Source organism: Schistocerca piceifrons, chromosome 2, assembly GCF_021461385.2.
Source record: "Schistocerca piceifrons isolate TAMUIC-IGC-003096 chromosome 2, iqSchPice1.1, whole genome shotgun sequence".
Classification (NCBI taxonomy): domain Eukaryota; kingdom Metazoa; phylum Arthropoda; class Insecta; order Orthoptera; family Acrididae; genus Schistocerca; species Schistocerca piceifrons.
Genome location: NC_060139.1, coordinates 983,023,450 through 983,042,621, shown reverse-complemented (window position 1 = coordinate 983,042,621; position 19,172 = coordinate 983,023,450).

Genomic DNA, 19,172 nt, shown 5'->3' with positions numbered 1-19,172 from the left:
ACAAGGATCACTGAATGTTAGTAAAGAAGCGGGCCACACTCGATCATAAGAAAGAGAGGTTGCGCGGGATTAGCCGAGCGGTCTTAGGCGCTGCAGTCATGGTCTGTGCGGCTGGTCCCGGCAGAGGTTCGAGTCCTCCCTCGGGCGTGGGTGGGTGTGTTTGTCCTTAGGATAATTTAGGTTAAGTAGTGTTTAAGCTTAGGGACTGATGACATTAGCAGTTAAGTCCAATAAGATTTCACACCCATTTGAACATATTTGAAGAAACAGAGCTTCATGTCACTGCCTCCCACCCGTCTCCATGAATACGTCAGTTCTCCAGCTCAGAGTCGCCTCCATGAATACCTCAGTTCTCCAGCTCAGAGTGCACTTGGTCATTACGATCTTCGAGTATATTGTTTATACCGAAGCGCTCGATTCAATGTGTATTATAGTGAAGTTATATCCATGTATTAGATGTTCCAGCACTTCCCGCGAATACGTTGTTACGCGAGCGCAACATCCAAGTAATAATGACTTCGTATTTTCCGCCTACCACGTCACTGATGTAGAGCTCTTGCAACGCCATCACATCTCGCGGTGCTTACCGAGCGAGTTGGAGCAGTGGTAGCACACTGGACTCGCATTCGGGAGGACGACGGTTCAATCCCGCATCCGGCCATCCTGGTTTAGGTTTTCCTTGATTTCCCTAAATCGGTCCAGGCAAATGCTGGCATGGTTCCTTTGAAAGGGCACAGCCGACTTCCTTCCCCATCCTTCCCTTATCCGATGAGACCGATGACCTCGCTGTTTGGTCTCTTCCCCCACACAACCCAATCGCGGTGCTTATTGCTGACAGCTGAGGAGGCCAGCGCGTGCCTGTGTTCCTAATCATTTCTGCAGGCATTTCCGCTTGCCAGGGCCTAACTGTCGATGGGGCCAGGACCAGCCGAATACACGACTTGAGACAGCATAGTACATTAGTACATACCAATGGATCACCGTGCATGGCGTTGAGGAAGCTCCAACACTGTGTGACGTCGTAATCTCACGCTACGGCTTCGCTTGCAGACTGCAGACGTCAGCCCGAAAGCCTTCAGATTACCTGCTGGAGCAGCAACCTAGTTAGCCAAGGCGACAACAGGAGCCACCGGAATTTCGTCGTTTCAGGGGCACCAGTTGGCAGCTGCGGCTGGTGAGAAGACACGAAACTGAAAATCTGAAGAGATGACTACTGACTTGTCAATCATGTCTTTTTATCACTGGGAGACGATCTACAGGTTCCATAATTTCGTACAAACAACTTAGAGGTGTCTCCTTTTGGCACCCATACATTTTTTCTTGAATCATACATGCAACAAACGCCTGTTCCGCTAGAGTTGCTAAAAACTTCAGAGATCGTCTGCCACTAACTAAACTGAATCCATGACTAATAGTACAGAACTATTTTAACAGCACAATAAATCATTTGAAAAGGAATTATTTATCTATTTATGCTTTTATTACATTTTGCAAGATTTTAAAACTGACCAGATATCCTTAATAACTGCACATTATCTTTTTTGTTGGATATGAAAAATATATAGAGAAGGTGGTCCAAATATATGCTAGCTAAGTTTTTTCACGGTAACATTTTTCTGTGTATGATTGAATAAAGGTTTTTACACACTAGCACGTTTTAGTTAATGATTGAATTATTGAAGAAACCCTGGGATGGTACAGTAAAATGCCCACCAAAGTTATGGGGGATTAAATAATTTAAAAACGTTCTTATTTTAAATGATTTATTCAAAAAACCAGTACAAAAACGCAGATTTTTTCCTTGAGTCCAAATATGAGCTATCTTTAAAATGAAGGAATAATATTTATAAATAAGTCTTAAATGAAAGTTTATTTGGAATAATCACAAATTAGTACAGATTAGATGGGTAGATCACATAACTAATGAGGAGGTATTGAATAGAATTGGGGAGAAGAGGAGTTTGTGGCACAACTTGACAAGAAGATGGGACCGGTTGGTAGGACATGTTCTAAGGCATCAAGGGATCGCAAATTTAGCATTGGAGGGCAGTGTGGAGGGTAAAAATCATAGAGGGAGACCAAGAGATGAATACACTAAGCAGATTCAGAAGGACGTAGGTTGCAGTAAGTACTGGGAGATGAAGACGCTTGCACAGGATAGAGTAGCATGGAGAGCTGCATCAAACCAGTCTCAGGACTGAAGACCACACACACACACACACACACACACACACACACACACACACACACAAATATAAACCCCACATCCCTGCACATTCAGTATGCTCCCACATACGGCACTAGATACACTGAATCCAAATTAATCCGTTGGCGTCCAGAGCCGTTGCAGAATACGCACGATACATCTGTCCCAGAAGGCGTGCCGTCTTCAGGAAGCTCGAAATCACTTTCCTCCTCGTGTATGATAGGCTCATCCTGATCATCAGACGAGGATAGGTCTACTTTCTTTTCCTTCCACAGATTTTTTTGTTTCTCTTCCCTTCTCTACTTGATTTTTGAATTTGCTTCAATATTTGACCAGGAAACGTTAGCTGTCTCTTCTATAATGACCTATCCAAGGAGCTTTTGAACTGATTCTCCTGTTGTGATCCTACAGTCAAGCAAGGTTTTGCAGATTTCCGACCTCTACTGCTGGTTTTCTTTGACATTGTTGGTGGTGGGGCAATGTTAAAAGGGCTAATAGAGACAAAGTTTCTGATTGTGCCCGTGATGAGGAAGGAATCAGCAGAGGAAATTCAAATAACGTTCGTGGCTGAGCAGAGGATAACCCTGAATTATTTGGTAGGTTTACTGTTAGAGTTTCTGTGTTATCCGCTCGCGACGATCCTGGCTGAGGGTCGATCGACGGTCTAGAAGAATGACGATTCAGAGAAAGATCTGATCAGCTCCTACCGGCTGCGTTAGTGGTGAAAGGTACTTTGATGTCATTCTCCTGGTCCTAAAATAGAAGACCCACCTAGCCTAGTGCTAAGAGCGGCAACTGATATAAGATCTGATTTCTTAGGTAGAGTCTGCACGGTAGAGAGGAGAACATCATATACTTTTGCAACCTTTACGGTTCCCATTTTCTTCACCCTCACAGCGATGATGGTTTCAGCCATCTTCAAAGAGTCCCACGTCTTCCTTTTGCCCTTTGTTGGTACTTAGGCTTGTTACGTGGCATCCTGAAAAAGAAATCTTGAGTAGATTTCAACTAAAATTGCTCTTAATATGGGCTAGGTTATAGTTAGAGACTTCATGGTAACCGCCGGCCGGTGTGGCCGTGCGGTTTAGGCGCTTCAGTCTGGAACCGCGTGACCGCTACAGTCGCAGGTTCAAATCCTGCCTCGGCCATGGAAGTGTGTGATGTCCTTAGGTTAGTTAGGTTTAATTAGTTCTAAGTTCTAGGCGACTGATGACTTCAGAAGTTAAGTCGCATAGTGCTCAGAGCCATTTGAACCATTTGAACCATCATGGTAACCCATATTTGGACAACACTGTGGTTCCTGCAACGTGGCCCTAAGGGTCATTACGAAATAAAGACAGAATAATGAAAACTGGGAAAGAGATACTTTAATATATCAGTAATACAGCTCCTCAAACGAATTGCATTTAGAGCTAAGTCAAATTCTAAAAACAATGGTTAATCACGTACCTGTCGATAGAGGGCAATCCACAGAATCGAGGTTTTCACGCCGAAAATCTCACTGCAGCCAAACAACATGCGTTCGCCTAACCAGTTGTTTTCAGTCGTATTGGTGGAGGACGGTCTTACAAGTACCATGGCCAGATGGCAGCACTTTCTGCGCCCCCACGCGTCCTAGCACATACTTAGACCACTGCCCACATTTGGACCTTCTTCTCTAATAATAGTAATAACAATAATAATCAATATAGTAATAATAACGAATATTATAATCATTACAACATGCGTAGTACTTGATATAAACACTGATGACACTATACCGGGTGATCAAAAAGTCAGTATAAATTTGAAAACTTAATAAACCAATGAATAATGTAGATAGAGAGGTAAAAATTGACACACATACTTGGAATGACATGGGGTTTTATTAGATAAAAAAAAAACACCCCATATTGCTAGATGCGTGTAATATCTCTTGCGCGCTTCGATTGGTGATGATCGTGTGCTCAGCTGCCACTTTCGTCATGCTTGGCTTCGCAGGTCCTTAGACCTCAGTCCGTGCGATTGTTGGCTCTGGGGTTACCTGAAGTCGCAAGTGCATCGTGATCGACCGACATCTCTACGGATGCTGAAAGACAACATGCGACGCCAATGCCTCACCATAACTCCGGACATGCTTTACAGTGCTGTTCACAACATTATTCCTCGACTACAGCTATTGTTGAGGAATGATGGTGGACATATTCAGCATTTCCTGTAAGGAATATCATCTTTACTTTGTCTTACTTTGTTGTGCTAATTATTGCTATTCTGATCAGATGAAGCGCCATATGTCGGACATTTTTTGAACGTTTGTATTTTTTGGTTCTAATAAAACCCCATCTCATTCCAAGCATGTGTGTCAATTTGTACCTCTCTATCTTCATTATTCCGTGATTTATTCAGTTTTCAAATTTATATTGACTTTTTGATCACCCATTATATAGCCATGAATATGTAAAATAGCAGTTTCAGTCCATTTAACACTACACGAAGCAACAACAGAAACAGAAATGTATGGCAGTTATGTAAAAGGAATCAAATCTGGCCATTAAGTTGAGCTGGCTGGAGAATAGAAGGAAATAGCAGGTTAAGGTTAACAGATGGAGGCAAGAAAACAGAAATAGGTAAAAATAAGGGATGTTCTCGCGTTTTCATGAAACGGCCGCATGCACCCACGGAAAGCTTCATAGGTAGGAACGCACCGTAAGATACTGGATTTACAGACCTCGTATTTCAGTTAGCGACTGACGACCGAGTCTGTCGTGTCGCATCCACCATAACTGAGCATAAGACGTTCTGAAGTGACCAAACAACCGAATGTTGCATACAGATCTTCCGCAGGCGTTCATGGCTAGCTCGCAGCGTCTGGAGTTTTCGTGATTTATGTAGCTTCGAACTACATAGGAGTAGTAAAAGACCCGTAGGTTTAAAGAGTGGACCAGCTTTGTTTTATTTTTGGTGAAATATTTTCTAAATTGAGGAATCCATGCAGGAAAGAGAGAGATTTCTTGCATACTGTGACAGTTTGCTCTTCTCAATTCAAATACACTTCAAAGATAAGTCCAAGATATTTTGCTCTTTTGTGATAGCTTAATTTGGTTCCATCTCTTCTAAACTCCACTCATTCTTCACACTTTACCAAAACTTTTCACATTGTCAATAGCATTACAATCCTCCACTTTTCGTGAATTTATTTATTTTATTGTGATTGTCTATGTACCCGTATATTCTGTGGTTATAAGTGTCAGTTCTATATTTTACTCTGTTTCTGCATCACTTTCCGTATCTAATTCCTCTTCATGTTTCCTTTAATATCCTTCTGAAGTATTAAATTTATTTTATTGTGGTTGTGAATGTAATGTAAGTTTCTGTGCAGGCATTTTTTTCGAAATTAGTGTTACTGTTTTTTCTGTCTTTCTCCTTTCCTGTTATTTACTGTTTAAATTGTAGCTTTTAATTACATTGCCACTGCACTGTCAAAAAGGACGTTTAATCTGTGATCACGCCTGACTCATAATGAGTAACATCTTATACCTTCTTTGACGACGGTAGTTAAGCTCTGATGATGGCCAAAAACCGGTTAAGAAAACAAATTAATTCTGTAGAACATAGACAATATTGTGATTTTGATTTATAATTATGTTGTTGCACCAAGACGCGACGGAGAAATCAGTTACATGAATACATGCGAAGTTGTCTCACGAAAGCTTTCACTGATCGACTTTCGATGTGATGTGAAGATGCCTTGTGATTTCTTGGAGTTATGTTTAAGACCCAGGTAGCAACTTATGGCTAGTGCTTAGGTGCTGCTGGAAGCCCTCTCATATAAGTGGTATGTACAAAACCGAAGTACAAAATATCATCGATTTCTTTTTGGGTCACCAGTCTTCTGACTGGTTTGATGCGGCCCGCCAAGAATCCTCTCCTGTGCCAATCTCTTCACCTTACAGTAGCGCTTACAACCGACATCCTCAGTTATTTGCTGGATATATTCCAATCTCTGTCTTCCTCTAGAGTTCTTGCCTTCTACAACTCCCTCGAGTACCATGGAAGTCTTTCCTTCGTGTGTTAACAGATGTTCTATCATCCTGTCTCTTGTCATTATCAATGTTTTCCACATATTCGTTTCCCTTCCGATTCTGCGCTGAACCTCCTCATTCCTTACCTTATCAGTCCACCCAATTTTCAACATTCGTCTGTACCACCACATCTCGAATGCTTCGATTCTATACCGTTCTGGTTTTCCCACTGTCCATGTTCCACTGCGATGCAATGGCACTTCCTATTTATTTAATTCCTCAGCAACATGTATTTCTGTATTCCTGAGATTCCCGGAACATTTTTGTACTTCCTCCTTTCATCGACCAAATGAGGTATTTCTTCTGTTACCCATGGTTTCTTCGCAGCTACGTTCTTTGAACCTATGTTTTTCTTTCCAACTTCTGTGATGGCCCTTTTTAGAAATGTCCTTTCCTCCTCTACTGTACTGCTGCTGAGCTATTCCTTATTGCGGTGTCTAGAGCCTTAGAGATCTTCAAACGTATCTCTTCATTACTTAGTACTTCTGTATCCTACTTCTTTGCGTACTGATTCTTCCTGATTTATGTCTTGAACTACATCCTACTGTTCATCGGTAATATATTGTAATCTGAGTCTATATCTGCTCGTGGGTATGCTATACAATCTAGTAACTGATTTTGGAATCTCTGTCTGCCCATGATGTAATCTAACTGAAATCTTTCCTTATCACCCGGCCTTTTCCAAGTATACCACCTCGTCTTGTGATTTTTGAACCGAATATTCGGTATAATTAGCTGAAAATTGTTACAGAGGGATGGTCTTTCTGCTCTTTCATTCCTTGTCCTAAGGCCATACTCTCCTGTAACCTTTTCTTCTGCTCCTTCCCCTACAACTGCATTCCCGTCTCCTATGAGTATCAGATTTTCGTCTCCCTTTACGTACTGTATTAGCCTTTCAGTATCCTCAGATACTTTCTCTATCTTTTCAGCTTGTGACGTCGTCATATATACTTCAACTATCGTTGTCGGTGTTGGCTTGCTGTCGATTGTGATAAGAATAACCCTATCACTAAACTGTTCACAGTAACACACTCTCTGCTCTGCCTTCCTTTTCATAACGAATCCTACTCCCGTAATACCATTTTTTTCAAATGGCTCTGAGCACTATGCGACTTAACTTCTGAGGCCATCAGTCGCCTAGAACTTAGAACTAAATTAAACCTAACTAACTTAAGGACATCACACACATCCATGCCCGAGGCAGGATTCGAACCTGCGACCGTAGCGGTCACGCGGTTCCAGACTGAAGCGCCTAATCCGCACGGCCACACCGGCCGGCGGTTACCATGAAGTCTCTAACTATAACCTAGCCCATATTAAGAGCAATTTTAGTTGAAATCAACTCAAGATTTGCTTTTCAGGATGTCACGTAACAAGCCTAAATACCAACCAAGGGCAAAAGGAAGACGTGGGACTCTTTGAAGATGGCTGAAACCATCTGTAGCGCCTAGAACCGCACGGCCACTCCGGCCGGCTACCATTTTGTGCTGCTGCTGATATTATCCTATACTCACCTGACCATAAATCCGTGTCTTCTTCCCATTTCACTTCACTGATCCGTACTGTATCTAGACTGAGCCTTTTCAGTTACCTTTTACAATTTTCTAGTTGCCCTACCACGTTCAAGCTTTTAACATTCCACGCCCCGTCTCGTAGCACGTTATACTTTCGTTGATTATTCAATCTTTTTTCTCATGGTAGCCTCCCAGTTGGCAGTCCCCTCCTGGAGTTCCTAAAGGGGGACCGTTCCGTGTCCGCAGCTCGTGGTCGTGCGGTAGCGTTCTCGCTTCCCGCGCCCGGGTTCCCGGTTTCTATTCCCAGCGGGGTCAGGGATTTTCTCTGCCTCGTGATGACTGGGTGTTGTGTGATGTCCTTAGGTTAGTTAGGTTTAAGTAGTTCTAAGTTCTAGGGGACTGATGACCATAGATGTTAAGTCCCATAGTGCTCCGAGCCATTTCGCTGTTCCGTAATATTTTGCCAATGGAGAGATCATCATGACACTTTTCAGTTACAAGTCACATTTCCTGTAGATACACGTTATGTGTCTCTATTGCAGTGGTTTCCATTGCCTTCTGCATCCTCATGCCGTTGATCACTGTTGATTCTTCCACCTTTAGGAGCAGTTTCCCACCCCTAGAATAAGATAGGCCCTGAACCTCAGTCCGTACCTCCGCCCTCTTTGACAAGGCCGTTGGTAGAACTAGGGTGACTTCTTATGACGGAAGTATATCACTGATATACAGCAAGAAAGGCATGGAGAAAGGGCTGAATCCTGAGGAACTCGTGAGAGAACATGTTTCAATGACGACCTCTCTCACTCATAGAAAAGCAGGCACTCCGTCTTCAGGCCACAAGTGACCCAACGGGATCATCCCATCGGCGTGTCAACCTAATTAAGGATGGGGATAGGAGGGGCGTGTGGTCAGCACACCGCTCTCCCGGTCGTTATGATGGTTTTCTTTAACCGGAGTCGCTACTGTTCGGCGGAATAGCTCCTCAATTGGCATCACGAGTGTACTCCGAAAAATGGCAACAGCGCATGGCGGCTGGATGGTCACCCATCCAAGTGACCTCATGGGAACCGGTGTATCCACTGCGGCAAGGCCGTTCCCTCTCACTCATATAGAACTCGTTGATATCTAGTTACATGGCAGCTGTTGAACAGCAGTTTTGTACTGTTTGAGAAAGTCAGCTCCTTCTTTACTATAAGTAATGTATTGAAATCTAAATAATTAAAATCCCTGAAATCAAATACCTCTGTCAATGGTATGTTAAATGTCGTCAGTCACTTTGTTTAATTCAGTTACTGTGCTGTGATGTTCGAAGAACCTTGTTTGATATTTATTGTACCTGTAGTAGGTTTTACATTAGACTTTCAGCTGTTCATAGCCCACATACTCTAAGGCTTTAGGTACCGCAGCTAACATGGCTGGTTGGTTGTTTTGGGGAAGGAGACCAGACAGCGTGGTCATCGGTCTCATCGGATTAAGGAAGGATGGGGAGGGAAGTCGGCCGTGCCCTTTCAGAGGAACCAAGCTAACATGCTGACCAGAGTTTAATCATCTGGTGATATTGGGGTATGGTTCGTCAGCACTGGACAATTTAAGTTTGTTTTTACTCAGTAGGCTATGCTCCACTAAGGTAGGAGAGATTTAAGTAGTCTGTAAGAACTGGGATAATAATATTTGCAACAGTTTTATCATGATTAAGTTCCCTCCGTCAGGAACCCACTGATTCACAAGAGATGCCATGAGTGCTTTCCGCACTGTGGATGTGGCGGCAGGTTTAAAAAAAATGCATCTGTTATTTCTTGTAACGCAGTTTCTTAAACTTCAGAGCTAATAGAGACTGAGGAAAAGTCTTTTAGTTCGTCTTCCGAGGACTGTAAAACAGCTCGTGTGAAGAATTTTTATAGCAGCAGCCAGGACAGGGGAAAATTGAATCGCGTATTTATGGGTTGTTAAATTCGGTTGTGGGGGCCAGTAGCGGTCGTATGTGTATTGTAGACACTTTTTGCAGCAGAGGTAACGAAATGCGAGCCCGTACTGGCAGTCATAAATTTAAAAAATAACGGACGACTCACTCGATCAGGTGCAAACAGGGAAGAACTCTGGTGCATAAAATGTATATACCGGCCCTTTGAAGTGGAGTCTTTTACAGTCAAAGACTTTAGTTTCTAGCTTTGTGAGGAAAATGCGACTTATAAAGATTTCCCTAGTCCTGAACTGCGTCCTATATGCCGAAATTTATTCCGTTACAAATTTTATATTTCATAGAAAACATACAAAATTATACTTATCCACTGCGGTGAAATTATCCAAACGTTTCAACAGTTGTTGGAAACTATAAAAAAAGTTTCGTGACTTTTGAGGGTTTCTCGGCGGATTTGTTGCAAATATATTTCACGGATTTGCAGCCAGATAACGTTGCGGAAGCCTAAAAAAGCTCTACGAAGCCACTCTTCAATATCGTCAGGTGATTGTGGTATTTTCTGCAATCCTTTGGTATATTCATTAAAGAATGTTGCCACTGGTGTACAATAGTGAACTATTTGAATATTTCAGAAATTGAGTCATTTTTTTAAAAAAAAGTTCAGAAGAATATCAGTGAAGATCCTCGTAAACACAACCAATACCAAATTTGGGAAAATAATAACCATAACAGAGACTCTCCAATGAGAAAAATGAAGCTGTTTCGCGCTGCAGTCATGGACTATGCGGCTGGTCCCGGCGGACTTCGAGTCCTCCCTCGGGCATGGGTGTGTGTGTTTGTCCTTAGGATAATTTAGGGCCTGATGACCTTAGTAGTTGAGTCCCATAAGATTTCACACACATATTTTTGGAGCTCTTTCCAGAAAGGCTGTTCTTACAGTGATAACATATATACCATAAAAATAATTTTAGAGAAACGACGACGCTTCAGCTAAGAGACACATAGTGCTTTATAGACTTCGAAAATATTTTTGACCGCGCCAGTAGGAAGAAACTACGGTACATAATGACTAAAGATGGATATCCTATGTATCTTACTGAAGCTATGAAAAGCTTACACAAGGACACAAAAATGATAAGTAAAGCTGGCAGTAATAAAACTAAAGAAATTACCACCACAAGGCATTTAAACGAGGATATAGCCTCTCAATAATATTATTTAATTGATATACATAAATGATATTTATAAACGATTAACAATTGGAGAGAAGACGTAAATCGGTGTATAAAGATTAATAGAAATAATTACGTTAATATTCTTATGTATGCAGATGATATAACAATTTTGAAAAAAAAAATTGATGTGAGCTACAAAAAGCGTAGCTACATCTGTACTGCTATATGTAAGTGAGTCATGGATCGCTAAAGAATGTAATAAATGTAAACGACAGGCAGCAGAAATGGGATTTCCCGGGAAAATTAGAGTTGTTGGCAGGGAAGAGCATATAAGATATGAGGATATTAAGAATTACTAGATGTTTACAATATTAACGCACACTCATGTCATCGAAAAGCCCACAAACTTGCATTCTTCCACACAATGCTTAACAGATTAATTAATGGAAAAATTTACGTAAATAAACTTATAGGAGAACATTACCTACAAAGAATGAGTGAAGAGAGAATCCCAGCTCAGGCCATGCTTTACCACCTAAGAGTAAGAAGGAACGTAGGAAAATCCATAAATGGGTGACAGAAAAACGTGAAGACGGAAGAAGGGAAAGTACGTTAGCCATCGATGAGATTCGCGCAGCGGTGCTCTTATTTATTTGGACCACGAGAAAGAACTACGCATGCGTGGAAAAGCTCTTACGTTTGGACGAAAATAGCGCTAACAGCGTCCCATCCTCAAGGAATGCCTCTGTTGCCGAACGTTTCTGTAGCTAAAAGCTGAATTAAAACCGTGAAAAACCCTGCGACACGCCTGAAATCGGAAATTCTTGTTTCTCCAGTTTCAATTTAATAGCAGACAGCATTGGATTTCATGCAGTGTTTAGCTGAAATCCTGCATCTCTTTTGATGAAAATGTCTGCTGTCGAATATGAATGGCTATCTTAATGAAACAAGACCCAGAAAAATAACGCTGGGGATAACACTTCTTTCTGTCTCATAAAACATAGGATGCACTTTATTTAGACAAGATTTCTCTACTGCTGCTTTGTCACTTTGACTCAAGCGTGTGTATAGGTGTTCAACACAGCTTCCTTGCACAATGCGACACGTCTGCATAGTGTACGACTTCCATATGTTTCTTAAAGTATGATCTTCATGGAGAGAAATAGCAGACTCCTCAGTTTCTCAGGTGGCAGCATGTCTTGAGAATACTTCGATTCCTTCAAGACATGCCCACAAAATGTGGCAATATGCATTGAGCGCCTCAACATCTTGATTTCCTGCTCTGGATTGATCTCGTTTTGACCATAATGCATTATCTATGTGTTTTTCAGAATAACCGTTTTGTTGGAACAACTCGCCTAGGAAGAAGGTCGTAATACGACACAACACGTACTTTATGAACCAAGAACCCTAAGAGATTACTGCTCTGAGAAGAGTTCTGACAAATTTTGGTCTACGAATAAAACCTTGTATGAGTTGACACTGTGTCCCACAGTTCCGTCGGCTTAACCATAACATCTTGCTGTGATCGACACGGTACCGTTCCAGTGAATTTCCCGGCTGTTTATTCTAGCGACACAGTTGCTACTCGCATCAAATCGTGGGACAATCAAAGTTCAACACTCTTGATCTTGGTAGTTACGCAGTTTGGAACGATCATCTAATGACTCGGTTTTCTCTAAATGTGCTACGGAGCGGACTAATCTAGTGATCTCACAGGCAATGTGACGTGGAGCTCCACATTGCACCAAAACAGTTTAGTCCAAGGCACTACTCTCCCACAGAGCAGAGATCACATATTGGCGAAAGCCAATCATAGTAACGTGTACCGTTCACGCTGCTTGTTTTTCATCTTTGGTGTCCGAGTTCCTCAAAGATAATTGAACAAATCATGAACTGAACCGTGAAGCCAACCCACACAGTGGTGAGTTTATTATGCATGGGAACGTCATGAACATTCATCGACGGTGACGATCCCCAGTATGAGTGTTTACTGACCCATTGACAGTAAAGTGTGCTTCATCACTCCACAAAATGTTCCAAGGTCACGTGTCACCAACTCTGCCCCTTGAAGAAACGTAAGAGGGAGGTCTACCCGAATGTCTGCGTCACGTGGCCAAAGTTGGTGAGTAACGTGGAATTTATACGGCTACCATTTCACAATTGTTTGCAGCACTTTTCGAACGGCAGGTCATGGAATTTTCAGCTGTCGTGACACAGTTCGTGCACTTTTTGAAGATCGCACTTTGCGTCCAGCATTCTCGGCTATGGAAACAGTAACTTTTTCGAAAGTTTTTGGTGCAGCTGACTGTCGACCTCTCCCAGCAGCAAACCGAATCATTGCCCGTTCACCACCAAGACCACCAGATTTCAAAGTTTTCATGTGGAATTTAAAATGTATTTCCTTCAAAGGTTTATTCGTTATTACTCTTGAGCTTTGTTTTCACAAAGTGCCATTGTCCTGCAATCATTATTTTTTCGTGGGAACCCCCTCAAACAGCGGAAGTTTAATTATAACCACCCTGTATTATTATTTTGATTTGTGCTGTGTTCCAAGGTCAGCTGCTAGTACTGCAAAGAGAAACTTCAATGGACGACCATCTCATGAAGAATGGGATTTCTTTTAAATCTTGTTGGCAACAGTGTCTTCTTCGACACCTTGTGGGGCAGCAGGCCGTCGCTTCTCTGAAAAGCCAACCGCATCACTGTCTAATCTACACCAAGATCACGAGATCTGAACCCTCTCATGTGGATTTTAAAACGTGTTTTCCTCAATAGTTTATTCGTTGTTTCACTTCCGCATATCCTTAAAAAATTTTCCATATGCTTTTATTGTCCTACGATGACTCGTTTTTCATGGGAACCCTCTCAAATAGCGAAGGGTTAATTATAACCACCCTGCATTATTATTTGTTGTTTGAATTGTGTCCCAAGGTCAGGCGCTAATATTCGGTAGAGAAATTTTAATGGGTGGTTATCTCTTGAAGAATGGTATTTCTCTCGAATATTACTGAGTTCTGATACAATGTTAATGTTATAAATGAGTAATATATAGTTTGTTTTATACTGTAAACTTAGGTTGTTCGAGATCTTTGTCTGTGATAAGGTCTTTCAGTTTAGTACCTTTCGCTTTACTTTATTCAGGGCTTAAATGCCTGAAAAGCTGATTTGGTAGTGTGCAATAGTTACCGATAAATACTGAGTAGCATAGCAGTACCAGTTCAGAGACACATAACGATCTTATTTCAGCATCGCTGATAAGGACATGCAGTGGTATGATGTTACACCTGAGACAACTAGACTTGTTATCTCTAACTTCAGCCCCACCCCTTTACCACAGAAAACTAAATACTGTATAGTCATTTGAAACTGAATTCTCATTCTGTGCTATATGTTCATTGATCACAAGCGATTATAATTGTGTTACCTTTATGCTTTTTTAACGACGTGTAAAACGTCTAGATGGTTTTCAGTTAAAATATTTTCCGCAATGTATAAATCTGTCTGTTCAAGTTTCCACATTATCTGATGTTCCGTTAAGCTCGTCTGCCCGAAATATACATTTCCGCAGTGACTGCAAGTGATTTTATACAACACAGAAGGTAAATTATTGTTTAATAGCAAAGACACATTGCAGTCTTTGTTACACAGTTTCGAGTAGAATCACAGTGAGAGATGAGGCGACATTGGACGCCAGTGATTCTATGCGAGATCCGTATGTCCATTACTGTCGATCCATCATTGAGTCAACTCATTACCAAGAAATGCTCTTACATACCTCTACTAGTCCAATGGTACGCCATCGTGTTGTAAACATGACAATTTCATCATGTCCTCTCCAATGTTGGAAGATTTATTTATATATTTGTTTATTCTTCACATTACAACATATTGTGACGCCCTGCCTAAATCCGCAGGACAGAATAGGTAGTTGGAATTATAGAAAGGGGCCAAAATGGGGCAGTAAGTTACACTCAAACACATTTAACTTTATTTAGTTGTCCAAACAATACAGCAAAAATTTTGCAACTTAGTTATCAGCTGAATAGGCCACTCTATCGTATGCCTTACGACTTAAATTTAAAAACAACTGAAAGCGATTAACTTAAAATTCAGACTCAAAAACAGAATATTTCGAAGGCAGAAGTCCTCACTTAAGTAAGTTCTGTAACTTGGCTGAAGGCCCAACAAATCTAACACTTGAAAGGTAAACAAGTTTAATTTAAAGACGGCTGAAGACCCATGATTTAAGACTGCAGGTAAAATTAATTAAAAAAACACAAGGCGGAAGGCCTTATCTTCAATTAGGCTGAAGGCCCCACACAGTCTGATACTTGAAAAACAATAACTTTAATTTAAAAACGACTGAAGGCCGAGTACTCAACTAAAAAAATTTTACTACGCCAAAGGCCCAAAACTTTATCTTTAAACAATATTTTACACAGGCTGAAGGCCCAAACAATGTAAGATTTAACAAGTAAGGAATTTAAATTTTAAAGTGGCTGAAGGCATATTATTTGAAACCCAACTAAAAGCATACAAATTCAAACCATCGGCTACAAGCTATTAAAATACAAAATCAAACACCAATAAGAAAAGTCAGTACAGCCAGTGGCGCTCAGAAGTTTCCGGGGGTCGGTCTGAACTTGAAATTTTAATGTTCGCTTAGGGGAGGCAGGTAGTCGGCTCAACTATATCCAATCTGCCGGCCACCCAACCAACAGACAGTCAACGGAACCACCGACAAGATGACATATTTTCCACCCGACCAGTGCACAGGGAACTCCAAAGTCAAAATGTAAAAGGCATAGCCGCCCACAACCAAGTATGCATGTTGTTGTTGTTGTTGTTGCCTTCAGTCCTGAGACTGGCTTGATGCAGCTCTCCATGCTACTCCATCCTGTACAATCTTCTTCATCTCCCAATACCTACTGCAACCTACATCCTTCTGAATCTGCTTACTGTATTCATCTCTTGGTCTCCCTCTACGATTTTTACCCTCCACGCTGCCCTCCAATACTAAATTTGTTATCCCTTGATGCCTCAGAACATGTCCTACCAACCGATCCCTTCTTCTACTCAAGTTGTGCCACAAACTTCTCTTCTCCCCAATCCTATTCAAAACCTCATTAGTTATGTGATCTACCCACCTAATCTTCAGCATTCTTCTGTAGCACCACATTTCGAAAGCTTCTATTCTCTTCTTATCTAAACTATTTATCGTCCATATTTCACTTCCATACATGGCTACACTCCATACAAATACTTTCAGAAACAACTTCCTGACACTTAAATCTATACTCGATGTTACCAAATTTCTCTTCTTCAGAAACGCTTTCCTTGCCATTGCCAGTCTACATTTTATATCATCTCTACTTCGACTGTCATGTTATATTGCTCCCCAAATACCAAAACTCCTTTACTACTTTAAGTGTCTCATTTCCTAATGTAATACCCTCAACATCACCCGACTTAATTCGACTAAATTGCATTATCCTCGTTTTGCTTTTGTTGATGTTCATCTTATATTCTCCCTTCAAGACACTATCCATTCCGTTCAACTGCTCTTCCAACTCCTTTGCTGTCTCTGACAGAGTTACATTGTCATCGGCGAACCTCAAAGTTTTTATTTCTTCTCCATGGATTTGAATACCTACTCCGAACTTTTCTTTTGTTTCCTTTACTGCATGCTCAATATACAGATTGAATAACATCGGGGAGAGGCTACAACCCTGTTTCACTCCCTTCCCAGCCACTGCTTCCCTTTCATGTCCCTCAACTCTTATAACTGCTATTTGGTTTCTATACAAATTGTAAATAGCATTTCGCTCCATCTATTTTACCCCTGCCACCTTCAAAATTTTGTGAACAGTCTGGCTTCGGTAATTAAATCACCAATCAACTTTAATGTCCTGGGTCGGTGAGCCACAAACCCTGTAGCAATCGGAACAGCCCCGACACACTCCGACACTGTGTAGAGACCGCCTTCAGGCCTGGGCCACTGCGCCACGTGGAGGTTTCCTGGCTGATCCAGACCAACCGACCGGCTGCTGCACACCGGCTAGCACGAAACGTAAGCACCAGACCACCGATAGTACAAGGTGCGAATACCGATACACACCGCTGCTGCCACACATAGAAAGAGGAAGAACCATGGTATAACAGCAAGAACCGCAGGAAAGCAAACGCAGAGTAACGTAACAGTAACGCATAAACCGGTGCCAGCACGGCTCACATATTATAGAGAAAGCTAATATAGGCCATACAGTCACATTTTTGTGGATAGTTATAAATGTAAGGATTAATTATTTGTCCCTGGTACTAACAAATATTTAAAAAATGCTAATTTTAGAAAAAGATATTGGTAGTAAAATTATTCTCCACCACTACAAAATTATAATTAATCACAATAACCATAACCAATTACTGAACCATTAATACTACTTTACTGTTATAGATTCTGTTCTATTTTTGTTCATTTTTTGGATTGCATCAAAACTGTTCATATTTGTTTTCGCTGTCGGATGCGCCCTCATTCAGCCATTGTCTGCTGGATTCCTTGGGCTTAGGGCAGGGTCAACAGCGTTTCCACTTTACTGGCGATTCCACGTTCCACTGTAACGCCTTAGAATTCGCACATCCGTGATTACTTTTACCAGTGCAAGAGGAACCAGAATTCCCAACAAATCCTGGTAGGTGACATCCATTCTTTCCGCAAAACAGAATAAGCCATTATATTTTTTTCGGCACACGACGCAAAATTCTTGAAGCACCGGAGAATCTCTCTCGTCCTCGACTATGGTACGAGGCTAATTTGCTCACCACATTCTTGAGCTTTGGCGGTTCACTTCTCGAATTAAATATAGCGTAGCCTCTACACTGAATACCAAACGTGAAAAGTAGTTGTTACCTACTCTCTCAAATCTCAGAATGAATTCACAACATTACACACGTTGTTCTTCATCAGATTCACGAAGGTCTTGTAGCAGTTGATTCCGGTATGGTTCTAAACACAAATGTCAGAGCAAAATACACCAGAACGCCACATGATAAATGGGAAACTACCAGCTGGCACATCGAATAGACTTCGGTTGATTACAAGAAAAACTCAACTGACTGAGTAGTGCCCCTTGATCGAGCACACAGGGCGACACCCTCACAGTGTCTTGAACCCCTTGATTCTGACGTTCAATACTTCGAGCTGAAGAAGTTACAGTGCTGCACCCTCGACGAAAATCACGCCGAACAGTGGTGGCTGTTTGATTCCGTGAGGGTGTTGACATCGGAGCTGCGGTGTTCCAAGAAACGTACATGGATTGAGTGCCGCCATCGTGGATGAAGGAGACGGGAAGTAGCTGACGACTATAGTGGACTGATGTACGTTACGTCGACCTTTCGAAATATTGGAAATTTCTGACTATAGAAAAGTGGGTTCCGGGTTCAAGTCCTGCCAAAGGAAGTAGTGATGTTGAAGAGCACGTGGATGTGTTTTACGAACATCTTTCTGTTAGAAACGCGATGGGTTCTTGAGAACACAATTGACCAAAAGACTTTTGGATAAGGAAAGGTGTTTCGAGGAACTAGTTTTTTCATTTACAAAACTTTTAATCCGATGACACTTCAATGCGCAGATAGTTGACATTGAGTCCCAACTGAGGTGGCATGAGTAATTTGGGAACTGACCCATCCAAGGCGTTGGTAAATGTTAAGTAGTTATTTGTTTGTAGCGGGTAAAATGTGATAAAAATTGTGGAACATTCAAAAGGAGGATATATATATATATATACATACATATATATATATATATATATATATATATATATATATATATACTAACAAAGAGATAGAGGGGCTGGCCAGTACTTACCTCAGCTCAGTACAGCCGATAGATACACATAAAACAGAACTGAAAATTTACGTTCCTAGCTTTCGGAACTTTGTTCCTTCATCAGGGAGGAGAGAGGGGAAGAAAGGGAAGAAGGGAAAGTGGATTCAGTTACTCACAACCCAGGTTATGAAGCAACAGGGAAAGGTAAACAGGGAGGGTGGCAAGGATGGAGGCATGGTTGTCGGAGGGAAGCCAAAGATATTCTACTGTAAGTACTGTGCCAGCTTCAACCAAAGAGGATGCATACAGAAGTAAAGAGGTATATAGTAAAAGATAAACACAACTACGTAGGATGAAAAGATGCGTGAATGGCTAAAGAGGAAAGGGAAAGAGGAGAAGACTGAAGAGTGAATGGGAGTGAGGTTGTTTAACGTAGGTTCAGTCCAGGGGGATGGCGGGATGAAAGGATG